This window comes from Oryzias latipes, chromosome 16, assembly GCF_053564925.1.
Source record: "Oryzias latipes strain Hd-rR chromosome 16, Olatipes_Hd-rR_3.1".
NCBI lineage: Eukaryota > Metazoa > Chordata > Actinopteri > Beloniformes > Adrianichthyidae > Oryzias > Oryzias latipes.
This window is the reverse complement of record NC_136252.1, coordinates 9040854-9055623: the sequence shown is the minus strand read 5'-3', so window position 1 is coordinate 9055623 and position 14770 is coordinate 9040854. Positions and strand designations below refer to the sequence as shown.

Below are 14770 nucleotides of genomic sequence, written 5' to 3'. Positions count from 1 at the left end.
AGAGGTGAAATGGCATGGTTTTTGCAGCAGGTGGGTGTGTCTAATCAGCAGGTGTGTTAATCAGAAGGACACGATGGCATGCTTGGAAGTTTAAGCAGGAAAACTTTGAGATTCACTGGCCAAGAGGCTTTGCTGGACACTGGCAAGTGCTTACGGCCACACCACTCTGGACCCGCCCGATCTCGTCCGATCTCGGAAGCCAAACAGGGTTGGGCCTGGTTAGTACCTGGATGGGAGACCGCTTGGGAATACCAGGTGCTGTAAGTTTTCCATCTTTTCCTCCCAACCAGCAGAGGGTGTTCTTCCAAAATCTGCTTCAAAGTTCACCTAAGGTTTTTTTCTTTTTCTTTTTTTTTTTTTTTTTTTTTTTTAATAAACAACTTTTGCCTCATGTAAAGTAATCAGGTAGCTTCAGAGCAATCAGAATCAAGGTGTCAATGCATAACCTTTAGCCTAATTACACCCACCTGTTATAATGAGCAGATGTTAGCAGTGTTTCTGTTCAGACTTTGTGTGTGTTTAAACCAAGGCTGATTTTGCAGAGGTGAGCTGAAATGGCATGGTTTTTGCAGCAGGTGGGTGTGTCTAATCAGCAGGTGTGTTAATCAGAAGGACACGATGGCATGCTTGGAAGTTTAAGCAGGAAAACTTTGAGATTCACTGGCCAAGAGGCTTTGCTGGACACTGGCAAGTGCTTACGGCCACACCACTCTGGACCCGCCCGATCTCGTCCGATCTCGGAAGCCAATCAGGGTTGGGCCTGGTTAGTACCTGGATGGGAGACCGCTTGGGAATACCAGGTGCTGTAAGTTTTCCATCTTTTCCTCCCAACCAGCAGAGGGTGTTCTTCCAATATCTTCTTCAAAGTTCACTTTAGGTTTTTTTCTTTTTTCTTTTTTTTTTTTTTTTTTTTTTAATAAACAACTTTTGCCTCATGTAAAGTAATCAGGTAGCTTCAGAGCATACAGTGCCAAGGTGTAAATGCATAACCTTTAGCCTAATTACTCCACCTGTTATAATGAGCAGATGTTAGCAGTGCTTCTGTTCAGACTTTGTGAGTGTAACCAAGGCTGTTTTTGCAGAGGTGAGCTGAAATGGCATGGTTTTTGCAGCAGGTGGGTGTGTCTAATCAGCAGGTGTGTTAATCAGAAGGACACGATGGCATGCTTGGAAGTTTAAGCAGGAAAACTTTGAGATTCACTGGCCAAGAGGCTTTGCTGGACACTGGCAAGTGCTTACGGCCACACCACTCTGGACCCGCCCGATCTCGTCCGATCTCGGAAGCCAAACAGGGTTGGGCCTGGTTAGTACCTGGATGGGAGACCGCTTGGGAATACCAGGTGCTGTAAGTTTTCCATCTTTTCCTCCCAACCAGCAGAGGGTGTTCTTCCAAAATCTGCTTCAAAGTTCACCTAAGGTTTTTTTCTTTTTCTTTTTTTTTTTTTTTTTTTTTTTTTAATAAACAACTTTTGCCTCATGTAAAGTAATCAGGTAGCTTCAGAGCAATCAGAATCAAGGTGTCAATGCATAACCTTTAGCCTAATTACACCCACCTGTTATAATGAGCAGATGTTAGCAGTGTTTCTGTTCAGACTTTGTGTGTGTTTAAACCAAGGCTGATTTTGCAGAGGTGAGCTGAAATGGCATGGTTTTTGCAGCAGGTGGGTGTGTCTAATCAGCAGGTGTGTTAATCAGAAGGACACGATGGCATGCTTGGAAGTTTAAGCAGGAAAACTTTGAGATTCACTGGCCAAGAGGCTTTGCTGGACACTGGCAAGTGCTTACGGCCACACCACTCTGGACCCGCCCGATCTCGTCCGATCTCGGAAGCCAAACAGGGTTGGGCCTGGTTAGTACCTGGATGGGAGACCGCTTGGGAATACCAGGTGCTGTAAGTTTTCCATCTTTTCCTCCCAACCAGCAGAGGGTGTTCTTCCAAAATCTGCTTCAAAGTTCACCTAAGGTTTTTTTCTTTTTCTTTTTTTTTTTTTTTTTTTTTTTTTTAATAAACAACTTTTGCCTCATGTAAAGTAATCAGGTAGCTTCAGAGCAATCAGAATCAAGGTGTCAATGCATAACCTTTAGCCTAATTACTCCACCTGTTATAATGAGCAGATGTTAGCAGTGCTTCTGTTCAGACTTTGTGTGTGTAACCAAGGCTGATTTTGCAGAGGTGAGCTGAAATGGCATGGTTTTTGCAGCAGGTGGGTGTGTCCAATCAGCAGGTGTGTTAATCAGAAGGACACGATGGCATGCTTGGAAGTTTAAGCAGGAAAACTTTGAGATTCACTGGCCAAGAGGCTTTGCTGGACACTGGCAAGTGCTTACGGCCACACCACTCTGGACCCGCCCGATCTCGTCCGATCTCGGAAGCCAAACAGGGTTGGGCCTGGTTAGTACCTGGATGGGAGACCGCTTGGGAATACCAGGTGCTGTAAGTTTTCCATCTTTTCCTCCCAACCAGCAGAGGGTGTTCTTCCAAAATCTGCTTCAAAGTTCACCTAAGGTTTTTTTCTTTTTTCTTTTTTTTTTTTTTTTTTTTTTTTAATAAACAACTTTTGCCTCATGTAAAGTAATCAGGTAGCTTCAGAGCAATCAGAATCAAGGTGTCAATGCATAACCTTTAGCCTAATTACACCCACCTGTTATAATGAGCAGATGTTAGCAGTGTTTCTGTTCAGACTTTGTGTGTGTTTAAACCAAGGCTGATTTTGCAGAGGAGAGGTGAAATGGCATGGTTTTTGCAGCAGGTGGGTGTGTCTAATCAGCAGGTGTGTTAATCAGAAGGACACGATGGCATGCTTGGAAGTTTAAGCAGGAAAACTTTGAGATTCACTGGCCAAGAGGCTTTGCTGGACACTGGCAAGTGCTTACGGCCACACCACTCTGGACCCGCCCGATCTCGTCCGATCTCGGAAGCCAAACAGGGTTGGGCCTGGTTAGTACCTGGATGGGAGACCGCTTGGGAATACCAGGTGCTGTAAGTTTTCCATCTTTTCCTCCCAACCAGCAGAGGGTGTTCTTCCAAAATCTGCTTCAAAGTTCACCTAAGGTTTTTTTCTTTTTCTTTTTTTTTTTTTTTTTTTTTTTTAATAAACAACTTTTGCCTCATGTAAAGTAATCAGGTAGCTTCAGAGCAATCAGAATCAAGGTGTCAATGCATAACCTTTAGCCTAATTACACCCACCTGTTATAATGAGCAGATGTTAGCAGTGTTTCTGTTCAGACTTTGTGTGTGTTTAAACCAAGGCTGATTTTGCAGAGGTGAGCTGAAATGGCATGGTTTTTGCAGCAGGTGGGTGTGTCTAATCAGCAGGTGTGTTAATCAGAAGGACACGATGGCATGCTTGGAAGTTTAAGCAGGAAAACTTTGAGATTCACTGGCCAAGAGGCTTTGCTGGACACTGGCAAGTGCTTACGGCCACACCACTCTGGACCCGCCCGATCTCGTCCGATCTCGGAAGCCAATCAGGGTTGGGCCTGGTTAGTACCTGGATGGGAGACCGCTTGGGAATACCAGGTGCTGTAAGTTTTCCATCTTTTCCTCCCAACCAGCAGAGGGTGTTCTTCCAATATCTTCTTCAAAGTTCACTTTAGGTTTTTTTCTTTTTTCTTTTTTTTTTTTTTTTTTTTTTTTAATAAACAACTTTTGCCTCATGTAAAGTAATCAGGTAGCTTCAGAGCAATCAGTGCCAAGGTGTCAATGCATAACCTTTAGCCTAATTACACCCACCTGTTATAATGAGCAGATGTTAGCAGTGCTTCTGTTCAGACTTTGTGAGTGTTTAAACCAAGGCTGATTTTGCAGAGGTGAGCTGAAATGGCATGGTTTTTGCAGCAGGTGGGTGTGTCCAATCAGCAGGTGTGTTAATCAGAAGGACACGATGGCATGCTTGGAAGTTTAAGCAGGAAAACTTTGAGATTCACTGGCCAAGAGGCTTTGCTGGACACTGGCAAGTGCTTACGGCCACACCACTCTGGACCCGCCCGATCTCGTCCGATCTCGGAAGCCAAACAGGGTTGGGCCTGGTTAGTACCTGGATGGGAGACCGCTTGGGAATACCAGGTGCTGTAAGTTTTCCATCTTTTCCTCCCAACCAGCAGAGGGTGTTCTTCCAAAATCTGCTTCAAAGTTCACCTAAGGTTTTTTTCTTTTTCTTTTTTTTTTTTTTTTTTTTTTTTTTAATAAACAACTTTTGCCTCATGTAAAGTAATCAGGTAGCTTCAGAGCAATCAGAATCAAGGTGTCAATGCATAACCTTTAGCCTAATTACACCCACCTGTTATAATGAGCAGATGTTAGCAGTGTTTCTGTTCAGACTTTGTGTGTGTTTAAACCAAGGCTGATTTTGCAGAGGAGAGGTGAAATGGCATGGTTTTTGCAGCAGGTGGGTGTGTCTAATCAGCAGGTGTGTTAATCAGAAGGACACGATGGCATGCTTGGAAGTTTAAGCAGGAAAACTTTGAGATTCACTGGCCAAGAGGCTTTGCTGGACACTGGCAAGTGCTTACGGCCACACCACTCTGGACCCGCCCGATCTCGTCCGATCTCGGAAGCCAAACAGGGTTGGGCCTGGTTAGTACCTGGATGGGAGACCGCTTGGGAATACCAGGTGCTGTAAGTTTTCCATCTTTTCCTCCCAACCAGCAGAGGGTGTTCTTCCAAAATCTGCTTCAAAGTTCACCTAAGGTTTTTTTCTTTTTCTTTTTTTTTTTTTTTTTTTTTTAATAAACAACTTTTGCCTCATGTAAAGTAATCAGGTAGCTTCAGAGCAATCAGAATCAAGGTGTCAATGCATAACCTTTAGCCTAATTACACCCACCTGTTATAATGAGCAGATGTTAGCAGTGTTTCTGTTCAGACTTTGTGTGTGTTTAAACCAAGGCTGATTTTGCAGAGGTGAGCTGAAATGGCATGGTTTTTGCAGCAGGTGGGTGTGTCTAATCAGCAGGTGTGTTAATCAGAAGGACACGATGGCATGCTTGGAAGTTTAAGCAGGAAAACTTTGAGATTCACTGGCCAAGAGGCTTTGCTGGACACTGGCAAGTGCTTACGGCCACACCACTCTGGACCCGCCCGATCTCGTCCGATCTCGGAAGCCAATCAGGGTTGGGCCTGGTTAGTACCTGGATGGGAGACCGCTTGGGAATACCAGGTGCTGTAAGTTTTCCATCTTTTCCTCCCAACCAGCAGAGGGTGTTCTTCCAATATCTTCTTCAAAGTTCACTTTAGGTTTTTTTCTTTTTTCTTTTTTTTTTTTTTTTTTTTTTTAATAAACAACTTTTGCCTCATGTAAAGTAATCAGGTAGCTTCAGAGCATACAGTGCCAAGGTGTAAATGCATAACCTTTAGCCTAATTACTCCACCTGTTATAATGAGCAGATGTTAGCAGTGTTTCTGTTCAGACTTTGTGTGTGTTTAAACCAAGGCTGATTTTGCAGAGGTGAGCTGAAATGGCATGGTTTTTGCAGCAGGTGGGTGTGTCTAATCAGCAGGTGTGTTAATCAGAAGGACACGATGGCATGCTTGGAAGTTTAAGCAGGAAAACTTTGAGATTCACTGGCCAAGAGGCTTTGCTGGACACTGGCAAGTGCTTACGGCCACACCACTCTGGACCCGCCCGATCTCGTCCGATCTCGGAAGCCAATCAGGGTTGGGCCTGGTTAGTACCTGGATGGGAGACCGCTTGGGAATACCAGGTGCTGTAAGTTTTCCATCTTTTCCTCCCAACCAGCAGAGGGTGTTCTTCCAAAATCTGCTTCAAAGTTCACCTAAGGTTTTTTTCTTTTTCTTTTTTTTTTTTTTTTTTTTTTTTTTTTAATAAACAACTTTTGCCTCATGTAAAGTAATCAGGTAGCTTCAGAGCAATCAGAATCAAGGTGTCAATGCATAACCTTTAGCCTAATTACACCCACCTGTTATAATGAGCAGATGTTAGCAGTGTTTCTGTTCAGACTTTGTGTGTGTAACCAAGGCTGATTTTGCAGAGGAGAGGTGAAATGGCATGGTTTTTGCAGCAGGTGGGTGTGTCTAATCAGCAGGTGTGTTAATCAGAAGGACACGATGGCATGCTTGGAAGTTTAAGCAGGAAAACTTTGAGATTCACTGGCCAAGAGGCTTTGCTGGACACTGGCAAGTGCTTACGGCCACACCACTCTGGACCCGCCCGATCTCGTCCGATCTCGGAAGCCAAACAGGGTTGGGCCTGGTTAGTACCTGGATGGGAGACCGCTTGGGAATACCAGGTGCTGTAAGTTTTCCATCTTTTCCTCCCAACCAGCAGAGGGTGTTCTTCCAAAATCTGCTTCAAAGTTCACCTAAGGTTTTTTTCTTTTTCTTTTTTTTTTTTTTTTTTTTTTAATAAACAACTTTTGCCTCATGTAAAGTAATCAGGTAGCTTCAGAGCAATCAGAATCAAGGTGTCAATGCATAACCTTTAGCCTAATTACACCCACCTGTTATAATGAGCAGATGTTAGCAGTGTTTCTGTTCAGACTTTGTGTGTGTTTAAACCAAGGCTGATTTTGCAGAGGTGAGCTGAAATGGCATGGTTTTTGCAGCAGGTGGGTGTGTCTAATCAGCAGGTGTGTTAATCAGAAGGACACGATGGCATGCTTGGAAGTTTAAGCAGGAAAACTTTGAGATTCACTGGCCAAGAGGCTTTGCTGGACACTGGCAAGTGCTTACGGCCACACCACTCTGGACCCGCCCGATCTCGTCCGATCTCGGAAGCCAATCAGGGTTGGGCCTGGTTAGTACCTGGATGGGAGACCGCTTGGGAATACCAGGTGCTGTAAGTTTTCCATCTTTTCCTCCCAACCAGCAGAGGGTGTTCTTCCAATATCTTCTTCAAAGTTCACTTTAGGTTTTTTTCTTTTTTCTTTTTTTTTTTTTTTTTTTTTTTTTTTAATAAACAACTTTTGCCTCATGTAAAGTAATCAGGTAGCTTCAGAGCATACAGTGCCAAGGTGTAAATGCATAACCTTTAGCCTAATTACTCCACCTGTTATAATGAGCAGATGTTAGCAGTGCTTCTGTTCAGACTTTGTGAGTGTAACCAAGGCTGTTTTTGCAGAGGTGAGCTGAAATGGCATGGTTTTTGCAGCAGGTGGGTGTGTCCAATCAGCAGGTGTGTTAATCAGAAGGACACGATGGCATGCTTGGAAGTTTAAGCAGGAAAACTTTGAGATTCACTGGCCAAGAGGCTTTGCTGGACACTGGCAAGTGCTTACGGCCACACCACTCTGGACCCGCCCGATCTCGTCCGATCTCGGAAGCCAAACAGGGTTGGGCCTGGTTAGTACCTGGATGGGAGACCGCTTGGGAATACCAGGTGCTGTAAGTTTTCCATCTTTTCCTCCCAACCAGCAGAGGGTGTTCTTCCAAAATCTGCTTCAAAGTTCACCTAAGGTTTTTTTCTTTTTCTTTTTTTTTTTTTTTTTTTTTTTTAATAAACAACTTTTGCCTCATGTAAAGTAATCAGGTAGCTTCAGAGCAATCAGAATCAAGGTGTCAATGCATAACCTTTAGCCTAATTACACCCACCTGTTATAATGAGCAGATGTTAGCAGTGTTTCTGTTCAGACTTTGTGTGTGTTTAAACCAAGGCTGATTTTGCAGAGGAGAGGTGAAATGGCATGGTTTTTGCAGCAGGTGGGTGTGTCTAATCAGCAGGTGTGTTAATCAGAAGGACACGATGGCATGCTTGGAAGTTTAAGCAGGAAAACTTTGAGATTCACTGGCCAAGAGGCTTTGCTGGACACTGGCAAGTGCTTACGGCCACACCACTCTGGACCCGCCCGATCTCGTCCGATCTCGGAAGCCAAACAGGGTTGGGCCTGGTTAGTACCTGGATGGGAGACCGCTTGGGAATACCAGGTGCTGTAAGTTTTCCATCTTTTCCTCCCAACCAGCAGAGGGTGTTCTTCCAAAATCTGCTTCAAAGTTCACCTAAGGTTTTTTTCTTTTTCTTTTTTTTTTTTTTTTTTTTTTTTTTAATAAACAACTTTTGCCTCATGTAAAGTAATCAGGTAGCTTCAGAGCAATCAGAATCAAGGTGTCAATGCATAACCTTTAGCCTAATTACACCCACCTGTTATAATGAGCAGATGTTAGCAGTGTTTCTGTTCAGACTTTGTGTGTGTTTAAACCAAGGCTGATTTTGCAGAGGTGAGCTGAAATGGCATGGTTTTTGCAGCAGGTGGGTGTGTCTAATCAGCAGGTGTGTTAATCAGAAGGACACGATGGCATGCTTGGAAGTTTAAGCAGGAAAACTTTGAGATTCACTGGCCAAGAGGCTTTGCTGGACACTGGCAAGTGCTTACGGCCACACCACTCTGGACCCGCCCGATCTCGTCCGATCTCGGAAGCCAATCAGGGTTGGGCCTGGTTAGTACCTGGATGGGAGACCGCTTGGGAATACCAGGTGCTGTAAGTTTTCCATCTTTTCCTCCCAACCAGCAGAGGGTGTTCTTCCAATATCTTCTTCAAAGTTCACTTTAGGTTTTTTTCTTTTTTCTTTTTTTTTTTTTTTTTTTTTTTAATAAACAACTTTTGCCTCATGTAAAGTAATCAGGTAGCTTCAGAGCATACAGTGCCAAGGTGTAAATGCATAACCTTTAGCCTAATTACTCCACCTGTTATAATGAGCAGATGTTAGCAGTGCTTCTGTTCAGACTTTGTGAGTGTAACCAAGGCTGTTTTTGCAGAGGTGAGCTGAAATGGCATGGTTTTTGCAGCAGGTGGGTGTGTCCAATCAGCAGGTGTGTTAATCAGAAGGACACGATGGCATGCTTGGAAGTTTAAGCAGGAAAACTTTGAGATTCACTGGCCAAGAGGCTTTGCTGGACACTGGCAAGTGCTTACGGCCACACCACTCTGGACCCGCCCGATCTCGTCCGATCTCGGAAGCCAAACAGGGTTGGGCCTGGTTAGTACCTGGATGGGAGACCGCTTGGGAATACCAGGTGCTGTAAGTTTTCCATCTTTTCCTCCCAACCAGCAGAGGGTGTTCTTCCAAAATCTGCTTCAAAGTTCACCTAAGGTTTTTTTCTTTTTCTTTTTTTTTTTTTTTTTTTAATAAACAACTTTTGCCTCATGTAAAGTAATCAGGTAGCTTCAGAGCAATCAGAATCAAGGTGTCAATGCATAACCTTTAGCCTAATTACACCCACCTGTTATAATGAGCAGATGTTAGCAGTGTTTCTGTTCAGACTTTGTGTGTGTTTAAACCAAGGCTGATTTTGCAGAGGAGAGGTGAAATGGCATGGTTTTTGCAGCAGGTGGGTGTGTCTAATCAGCAGGTGTGTTAATCAGAAGGACACGATGGCATGCTTGGAAGTTTAAGCAGGAAAACTTTGAGATTCACTGGCCAAGAGGCTTTGCTGGACACTGGCAAGTGCTTACGGCCACACCACTCTGGACCCGCCCGATCTCGTCCGATCTCGGAAGCCAAACAGGGTTGGGCCTGGTTAGTACCTGGATGGGAGACCGCTTGGGAATACCAGGTGCTGTAAGTTTTCCATCTTTTCCTCCCAACCAGCAGAGGGTGTTCTTCCAAAATCTGCTTCAAAGTTCACCTAAGGTTTTTTTCTTTTTCTTTTTTTTTTTTTTTTTTTTTTTAATAAACAACTTTTGCCTCATGTAAAGTAATCAGGTAGCTTCAGAGCAATCAGAATCAAGGTGTCAATGCATAACCTTTAGCCTAATTACACCCACCTGTTATAATGAGCAGATGTTAGCAGTGTTTCTGTTCAGACTTTGTGTGTGTTTAAACCAAGGCTGATTTTGCAGAGGAGAGGTGAAATGGCATGGTTTTTGCAGCAGGTGGGTGTGTCTAATCAGCAGGTGTGTTAATCAGAAGGACACGATGGCATGCTTGGAAGTTTAAGCAGGAAAACTTTGAGATTCACTGGCCAAGAGGCTTTGCTGGACACTGGCAAGTGCTTACGGCCACACCACTCTGGACCCGCCCGATCTCGTCCGATCTCGGAAGCCAAACAGGGTTGGGCCTGGTTAGTACCTGGATGGGAGACCGCTTGGGAATACCAGGTGCTGTAAGTTTTCCATCTTTTCCTCCCAACCAGCAGAGGGTGTTCTTCCAAAATCTGCTTCAAAGTTCACCTAAGGTTTTTTTCTTTCTTTTTTTTTTTTTTTTTTTTTTTTAATAAACAACTTTTGCCTCATGTAAAGTAATCAGGTAGCTTCAGAGCAATCAGAATCAAGGTGTCAATGCATAACCTTTAGCCTAATTACACCCACCTGTTATAATGAGCAGATGTTAGCAGTGTTTCTGTTCAGACTTTGTGTGTGTTTAAACCAAGGCTGATTTTGCAGAGGTGAGCTGAAATGGCATGGTTTTTGCAGCAGGTGGGTGTGTCTAATCAGCAGGTGTGTTAATCAGAAGGACACGATGGCATGCTTGGAAGTTTAAGCAGGAAAACTTTGAGATTCACTGGCCAAGAGGCTTTGCTGGACACTGGCAAGTGCTTACGGCCACACCACTCTGGACCCGCCCGATCTCGTCCGATCTCGGAAGCCAATCAGGGTTGGGCCTGGTTAGTACCTGGATGGGAGACCGCTTGGGAATACCAGGTGCTGTAAGTTTTCCATCTTTTCCTCCCAACCAGCAGAGGGTGTTCTTCCAAAATCTGCTTCAAAGTTCACCTAAGGTTTTTTTCTTTTTCTTTTTTTTTTTTTTTTTTTTTTTTTTAATAAACAACTTTTGCCTCATGTAAAGTAATCAGGTAGCTTCAGAGCAATCAGAATCAAGGTGTCAATGCATAACCTTTAGCCTAATTACACCCACCTGTTATAATGAGCAGATGTTAGCAGTGTTTCTGTTCAGACTTTGTGTGTGTTTAAACCAAGGCTGATTTTGCAGAGGTGAGGTGAAATGGCATGGTTTTTGCAGCAGGTGGGTGTGTCTAATCAGCAGGTGTGTTAATCAGAAGGACACGATGGCATGCTTGGAAGTTTAAGCAGGAAAACTTTGAGATTCACTGGCCAAGAGGCTTTGCTGGACACTGGCAAGTGCTTACGGCCACACCACTCTGGACCCGCCCGATCTCGTCCGATCTCGGAAGCCAAACAGGGTTGGGCCTGGTTAGTACCTGGATGGGAGACCGCTTGGGAATACCAGGTGCTGTAAGTTTTCCATCTTTTCCTCCCAACCAGCAGAGGGTGTTCTTCCAAAATCTGCTTCAAAGTTCACCTAAGGTTTTTTTCTTTTTCTTTTTTTTTTTTTTTTTTTTTTTTTAATAAACAACTTTTGCCTCATGTAAAGTAATCAGGTAGCTTCAGAGCAATCAGAATCAAGGTGTCAATGCATAACCTTTAGCCTAATTACACCCACCTGTTATAATGAGCAGATGTTAGCAGTGTTTCTGTTCAGACTTTGTGTGTGTTTAAACCAAGGCTGATTTTGCAGAGGTGAGCTGAAATGGCATGGTTTTTGCAGCAGGTGGGTGTGTCTAATCAGCAGGTGTGTTAATCAGAAGGACACGATGGCATGCTTGGAAGTTTAAGCAGGAAAACTTTGAGATTCACTGGCCAAGAGGCTTTGCTGGACACTGGCAAGTGCTTACGGCCACACCACTCTGGACCCGCCCGATCTCGTCCGATCTCGGAAGCCAATCAGGGTTGGGCCTGGTTAGTACCTGGATGGGAGACCGCTTGGGAATACCAGGTGCTGTAAGTTTTCCATCTTTTCCTCCCAACCAGCAGAGGGTGTTCTTCCAAAATCTGCTTCAAAGTTCACCTAAGGTTTTTTTCTTTTTCTTTTTTTTTTTTTTTTTTTTTTTTTAATAAACAACTTTTGCCTCATGTAAAGTAATCAGGTAGCTTCAGAGCAATCAGAATCAAGGTGTCAATGCATAACCTTTAGCCTAATTACACCCACCTGTTATAATGAGCAGATGTTAGCAGTGTTTCTGTTCAGACTTTGTGTGTGTTTAAACCAAGGCTGATTTTGCAGAGGTGAGCTGAAATGGCATGGTTTTTGCAGCAGGTGGGTGTGTCTAATCAGCAGGTGTGTTAATCAGAAGGACACGATGGCATGCTTGGAAGTTTAAGCAGGAAAACTTTGAGATTCACTGGCCAAGAGGCTTTGCTGGACACTGGCAAGTGCTTACGGCCACACCACTCTGGACCCGCCCGATCTCGTCCGATCTCGGAAGCCAATCAGGGTTGGGCCTGGTTAGTACCTGGATGGGAGACCGCTTGGGAATACCAGGTGCTGTAAGTTTTCCATCTTTTCCTCCCAACCAGCAGAGGGTGTTCTTCCAATATCTTCTTCAAAGTTCACTTTAGGTTTTTTTCTTTTTTCTTTTTTTTTTTTTTTTTTTTTTTTAATAAACAACTTTTGCCTCATGTAAAGTAATCAGGTAGCTTCAGAGCATACAGTGCCAAGGTGTAAATGCATAACCTTTAGCCTAATTACTCCACCTGTTATAATGAGCAGATGTTAGCAGTGCTTCTGTTCAGACTTTGTGAGTGTAACCAAGGCTGTTTTTGCAGAGGTGAGCTGAAATGGCATGGTTTTTGCAGCAGGTGGGTGTGTCCAATCAGCAGGTGTGTTAATCAGAAGGACACGATGGCATGCTTGGAAGTTTAAGCAGGAAAACTTTGAGATTCACTGGCCAAGAGGCTTTGCTGGACACTGGCAAGTGCTTACGGCCACACCACTCTGGACCCGCCCGATCTCGTCCGATCTCGGAAGCCAAACAGGGTTGGGCCTGGTTAGTACCTGGATGGGAGACCGCTTGGGAATACCAGGTGCTGTAAGTTTTCCATCTTTTCCTCCCAACCAGCAGAGGGTGTTCTTCCAAAATCTGCTTCAAAGTTCACCTAAGGTTTTTTTCTTTTTCTTTTTTTTTTTTTTTTTTTTTAATAAACAACTTTTGCCTCATGTAAAGTAATCAGGTAGCTTCAGAGCAATCAGAATCAAGGTGTCAATGCATAACCTTTAGCCTAATTACACCCACCTGTTATAATGAGCAGATGTTAGCAGTGTTTCTGTTCAGACTTTGTGTGTGTTTAAACCAAGGCTGATTTTGCAGAGGAGAGGTGAAATGGCATGGTTTTTGCAGCAGGTGGGTGTGTCTAATCAGCAGGTGTGTTAATCAGAAGGACACGATGGCATGCTTGGAAGTTTAAGCAGGAAAACTTTGAGATTCACTGGCCAAGAGGCTTTGCTGGACACTGGCAAGTGCTTACGGCCACACCACTCTGGACCCGCCCGATCTCGTCCGATCTCGGAAGCCAAACAGGGTTGGGCCTGGTTAGTACCTGGATGGGAGACCGCTTGGGAATACCAGGTGCTGTAAGTTTTCCATCTTTTCCTCCCAACCAGCAGAGGGTGTTCTTCCAAAATCTGCTTCAAAGTTCACCTAAGGTTTTTTTCTTTTTCTTTTTTTTTTTTTTTTTTTTTAATAAACAACTTTTGCCTCATGTAAAGTAATCAGGTAGCTTCAGAGCAATCAGAATCAAGGTGTCAATGCATAACCTTTAGCCTAATTACACCCACCTGTTATAATGAGCAGATGTTAGCAGTGTTTCTGTTCAGACTTTGTGTGTGTTTAAACCAAGGCTGATTTTGCAGAGGTGAGCTGAAATGGCATGGTTTTTGCAGCAGGTGGGTGTGTCTAATCAGCAGGTGTGTTAATCAGAAGGACACGATGGCATGCTTGGAAGTTTAAGCAGGAAAACTTTGAGATTCACTGGCCAAGAGGCTTTGCTGGACACTGGCAAGTGCTTACGGCCACACCACTCTGGACCCGCCCGATCTCGTCCGATCTCGGAAGCCAATCAGGGTTGGGCCTGGTTAGTACCTGGATGGGAGACCGCTTGGGAATACCAGGTGCTGTAAGTTTTCCATCTTTTCCTCCCAACCAGCAGAGGGTGTTCTTCCAATATCTTCTTCAAAGTTCACTTTAGGTTTTTTTCTTTTTTCTTTTTTTTTTTTTTTTTTTTTTTTAATAAACAACTTTTGCCTCATGTAAAGTAATCAGGTAGCTTCAGAGCATACAGTGCCAAGGTGTAAATGCATAACCTTTAGCCTAATTACTCCACCTGTTATAATGAGCAGATGTTAGCAGTGCTTCTGTTCAGACTTTGTGAGTGTAACCAAGGCTGTTTTTGCAGAGGTGAGCTGAAATGGCATGGTTTTTGCAGCAGGTGGGTGTGTCCAATCAGCAGGTGTGTTAATCAGAAGGACACGATGGCATGCTTGGAAGTTTAAGCAGGAAAACTTTGAGATTCACTGGCCAAGAGGCTTTGCTGGACACTGGCAAGTGCTTACGGCCACACCACTCTGGACCCGCCCGATCTCGTCCGATCTCGGAAGCCAAACAGGGTTGGGCCTGGTTAGTACCTGGATGGGAGACCGCTTGGGAATACCAGGTGCTGTAAGTTTTCCATCTTTTCCTCCCAACCAGCAGAGGGTGTTCTTCCAAAATCTGCTTCAAAGTTCACCTAAGGTTTTTTTCTTTTTCTTTTTTTTTTTTTTTTTTTTTTTTAATAAACAACTTTTGCCTCATGTAAAGTAATCAGGTAGCTTCAGAGCAATCAGAATCAAGGTGTCAATGCATAACCTTTAGCCTAATTACACCCACCTGTTATAATGAGCAGATGTTAGCAGTGTTTCTGTTCAGACTTTGTGTGTGTTTAAACCAAGGCTGATTTTGCAGAGGAGAGGTGAAATGGCATGGTTTTTGCAGCAGGTGGGTGTGTCTAATCAGCAGGTGTGTTAATCAGAAGGACACGATGGCA

The 14770-nt window shown here is 43.9% G+C and overlaps 27 non-coding genes across 27 annotated transcripts; all 27 read left to right on the top strand.

The window, feature by feature from the left end:
• Nucleotides 1-148: 148 nt before the first annotated feature.
• Nucleotides 149-267, top strand: LOC144985057 (5S ribosomal RNA). Its single transcript, XR_013648885.1, has one exon. It is a non-coding gene; the product is annotated as a 5S ribosomal RNA (ribosomal RNA).
• A 426-nt stretch (nucleotides 268-693) lies between these two features.
• On the top strand, nucleotides 694-812 carry LOC144986141 (5S ribosomal RNA). The gene has a single exon (XR_013649971.1). It is a non-coding gene; the product is annotated as a 5S ribosomal RNA (ribosomal RNA).
• A 421-nt stretch (nucleotides 813-1233) lies between these two features.
• On the top strand, nucleotides 1234-1352 carry LOC144985056 (5S ribosomal RNA). The gene has a single exon (XR_013648884.1). It is a non-coding gene; the product is annotated as a 5S ribosomal RNA (ribosomal RNA).
• Nucleotides 1353-1779: 427 nt separating this feature from the next.
• On the top strand, nucleotides 1780-1898 carry LOC144985055 (5S ribosomal RNA). The gene has a single exon (XR_013648883.1). It is a non-coding gene; the product is annotated as a 5S ribosomal RNA (ribosomal RNA).
• Nucleotides 1899-2322: 424 nt separating this feature from the next.
• Nucleotides 2323-2441, top strand: LOC144985054 (5S ribosomal RNA). The gene has a single exon (XR_013648882.1). It is a non-coding gene; the product is annotated as a 5S ribosomal RNA (ribosomal RNA).
• Nucleotides 2442-2868: 427 nt separating this feature from the next.
• Nucleotides 2869-2987, top strand: LOC144985052 (5S ribosomal RNA). The gene has a single exon (XR_013648880.1). It is a non-coding gene; the product is annotated as a 5S ribosomal RNA (ribosomal RNA).
• A 426-nt stretch (nucleotides 2988-3413) lies between these two features.
• LOC144986140 (5S ribosomal RNA) lies at nucleotides 3414-3532 on the top strand. Its single transcript, XR_013649970.1, has one exon. It is a non-coding gene; the product is annotated as a 5S ribosomal RNA (ribosomal RNA).
• A 427-nt stretch (nucleotides 3533-3959) lies between these two features.
• On the top strand, nucleotides 3960-4078 carry LOC144985051 (5S ribosomal RNA). The gene has a single exon (XR_013648879.1). It is a non-coding gene; the product is annotated as a 5S ribosomal RNA (ribosomal RNA).
• Nucleotides 4079-4506: 428 nt separating this feature from the next.
• Nucleotides 4507-4625, top strand: LOC144985050 (5S ribosomal RNA). Its single transcript, XR_013648878.1, has one exon. It is a non-coding gene; the product is annotated as a 5S ribosomal RNA (ribosomal RNA).
• Nucleotides 4626-5049: 424 nt separating this feature from the next.
• Nucleotides 5050-5168, top strand: LOC144986139 (5S ribosomal RNA). Its single transcript, XR_013649969.1, has one exon. It is a non-coding gene; the product is annotated as a 5S ribosomal RNA (ribosomal RNA).
• A 425-nt stretch (nucleotides 5169-5593) lies between these two features.
• Nucleotides 5594-5712, top strand: LOC144986138 (5S ribosomal RNA). Its single transcript, XR_013649968.1, has one exon. It is a non-coding gene; the product is annotated as a 5S ribosomal RNA (ribosomal RNA).
• Nucleotides 5713-6139: 427 nt separating this feature from the next.
• LOC144985049 (5S ribosomal RNA) lies at nucleotides 6140-6258 on the top strand. The gene has a single exon (XR_013648877.1). It is a non-coding gene; the product is annotated as a 5S ribosomal RNA (ribosomal RNA).
• A 424-nt stretch (nucleotides 6259-6682) lies between these two features.
• Nucleotides 6683-6801, top strand: LOC144986137 (5S ribosomal RNA). Its single transcript, XR_013649967.1, has one exon. It is a non-coding gene; the product is annotated as a 5S ribosomal RNA (ribosomal RNA).
• Nucleotides 6802-7227: 426 nt separating this feature from the next.
• Nucleotides 7228-7346, top strand: LOC144985048 (5S ribosomal RNA). Its single transcript, XR_013648876.1, has one exon. It is a non-coding gene; the product is annotated as a 5S ribosomal RNA (ribosomal RNA).
• A 426-nt stretch (nucleotides 7347-7772) lies between these two features.
• LOC144985046 (5S ribosomal RNA) lies at nucleotides 7773-7891 on the top strand. The gene has a single exon (XR_013648874.1). It is a non-coding gene; the product is annotated as a 5S ribosomal RNA (ribosomal RNA).
• A 428-nt stretch (nucleotides 7892-8319) lies between these two features.
• Nucleotides 8320-8438, top strand: LOC144986136 (5S ribosomal RNA). Its single transcript, XR_013649966.1, has one exon. It is a non-coding gene; the product is annotated as a 5S ribosomal RNA (ribosomal RNA).
• A 422-nt stretch (nucleotides 8439-8860) lies between these two features.
• On the top strand, nucleotides 8861-8979 carry LOC144985045 (5S ribosomal RNA). The gene has a single exon (XR_013648873.1). It is a non-coding gene; the product is annotated as a 5S ribosomal RNA (ribosomal RNA).
• A 421-nt stretch (nucleotides 8980-9400) lies between these two features.
• LOC144985044 (5S ribosomal RNA) lies at nucleotides 9401-9519 on the top strand. The gene has a single exon (XR_013648872.1). It is a non-coding gene; the product is annotated as a 5S ribosomal RNA (ribosomal RNA).
• Nucleotides 9520-9944: 425 nt separating this feature from the next.
• On the top strand, nucleotides 9945-10063 carry LOC144985043 (5S ribosomal RNA). Its single transcript, XR_013648871.1, has one exon. It is a non-coding gene; the product is annotated as a 5S ribosomal RNA (ribosomal RNA).
• Nucleotides 10064-10487: 424 nt separating this feature from the next.
• Nucleotides 10488-10606, top strand: LOC144986135 (5S ribosomal RNA). Its single transcript, XR_013649965.1, has one exon. It is a non-coding gene; the product is annotated as a 5S ribosomal RNA (ribosomal RNA).
• Nucleotides 10607-11034: 428 nt separating this feature from the next.
• LOC144985042 (5S ribosomal RNA) lies at nucleotides 11035-11153 on the top strand. Its single transcript, XR_013648870.1, has one exon. It is a non-coding gene; the product is annotated as a 5S ribosomal RNA (ribosomal RNA).
• Nucleotides 11154-11580: 427 nt separating this feature from the next.
• LOC144986134 (5S ribosomal RNA) lies at nucleotides 11581-11699 on the top strand. The gene has a single exon (XR_013649964.1). It is a non-coding gene; the product is annotated as a 5S ribosomal RNA (ribosomal RNA).
• A 427-nt stretch (nucleotides 11700-12126) lies between these two features.
• Nucleotides 12127-12245, top strand: LOC144986133 (5S ribosomal RNA). The gene has a single exon (XR_013649963.1). It is a non-coding gene; the product is annotated as a 5S ribosomal RNA (ribosomal RNA).
• A 423-nt stretch (nucleotides 12246-12668) lies between these two features.
• LOC144985040 (5S ribosomal RNA) lies at nucleotides 12669-12787 on the top strand. The gene has a single exon (XR_013648868.1). It is a non-coding gene; the product is annotated as a 5S ribosomal RNA (ribosomal RNA).
• A 423-nt stretch (nucleotides 12788-13210) lies between these two features.
• On the top strand, nucleotides 13211-13329 carry LOC144985039 (5S ribosomal RNA). Its single transcript, XR_013648867.1, has one exon. It is a non-coding gene; the product is annotated as a 5S ribosomal RNA (ribosomal RNA).
• Nucleotides 13330-13752: 423 nt separating this feature from the next.
• LOC144986131 (5S ribosomal RNA) lies at nucleotides 13753-13871 on the top strand. The gene has a single exon (XR_013649961.1). It is a non-coding gene; the product is annotated as a 5S ribosomal RNA (ribosomal RNA).
• Nucleotides 13872-14294: 423 nt separating this feature from the next.
• Nucleotides 14295-14413, top strand: LOC144985038 (5S ribosomal RNA). Its single transcript, XR_013648866.1, has one exon. It is a non-coding gene; the product is annotated as a 5S ribosomal RNA (ribosomal RNA).
• Nucleotides 14414-14770: the final 357 nt, after the last annotated feature.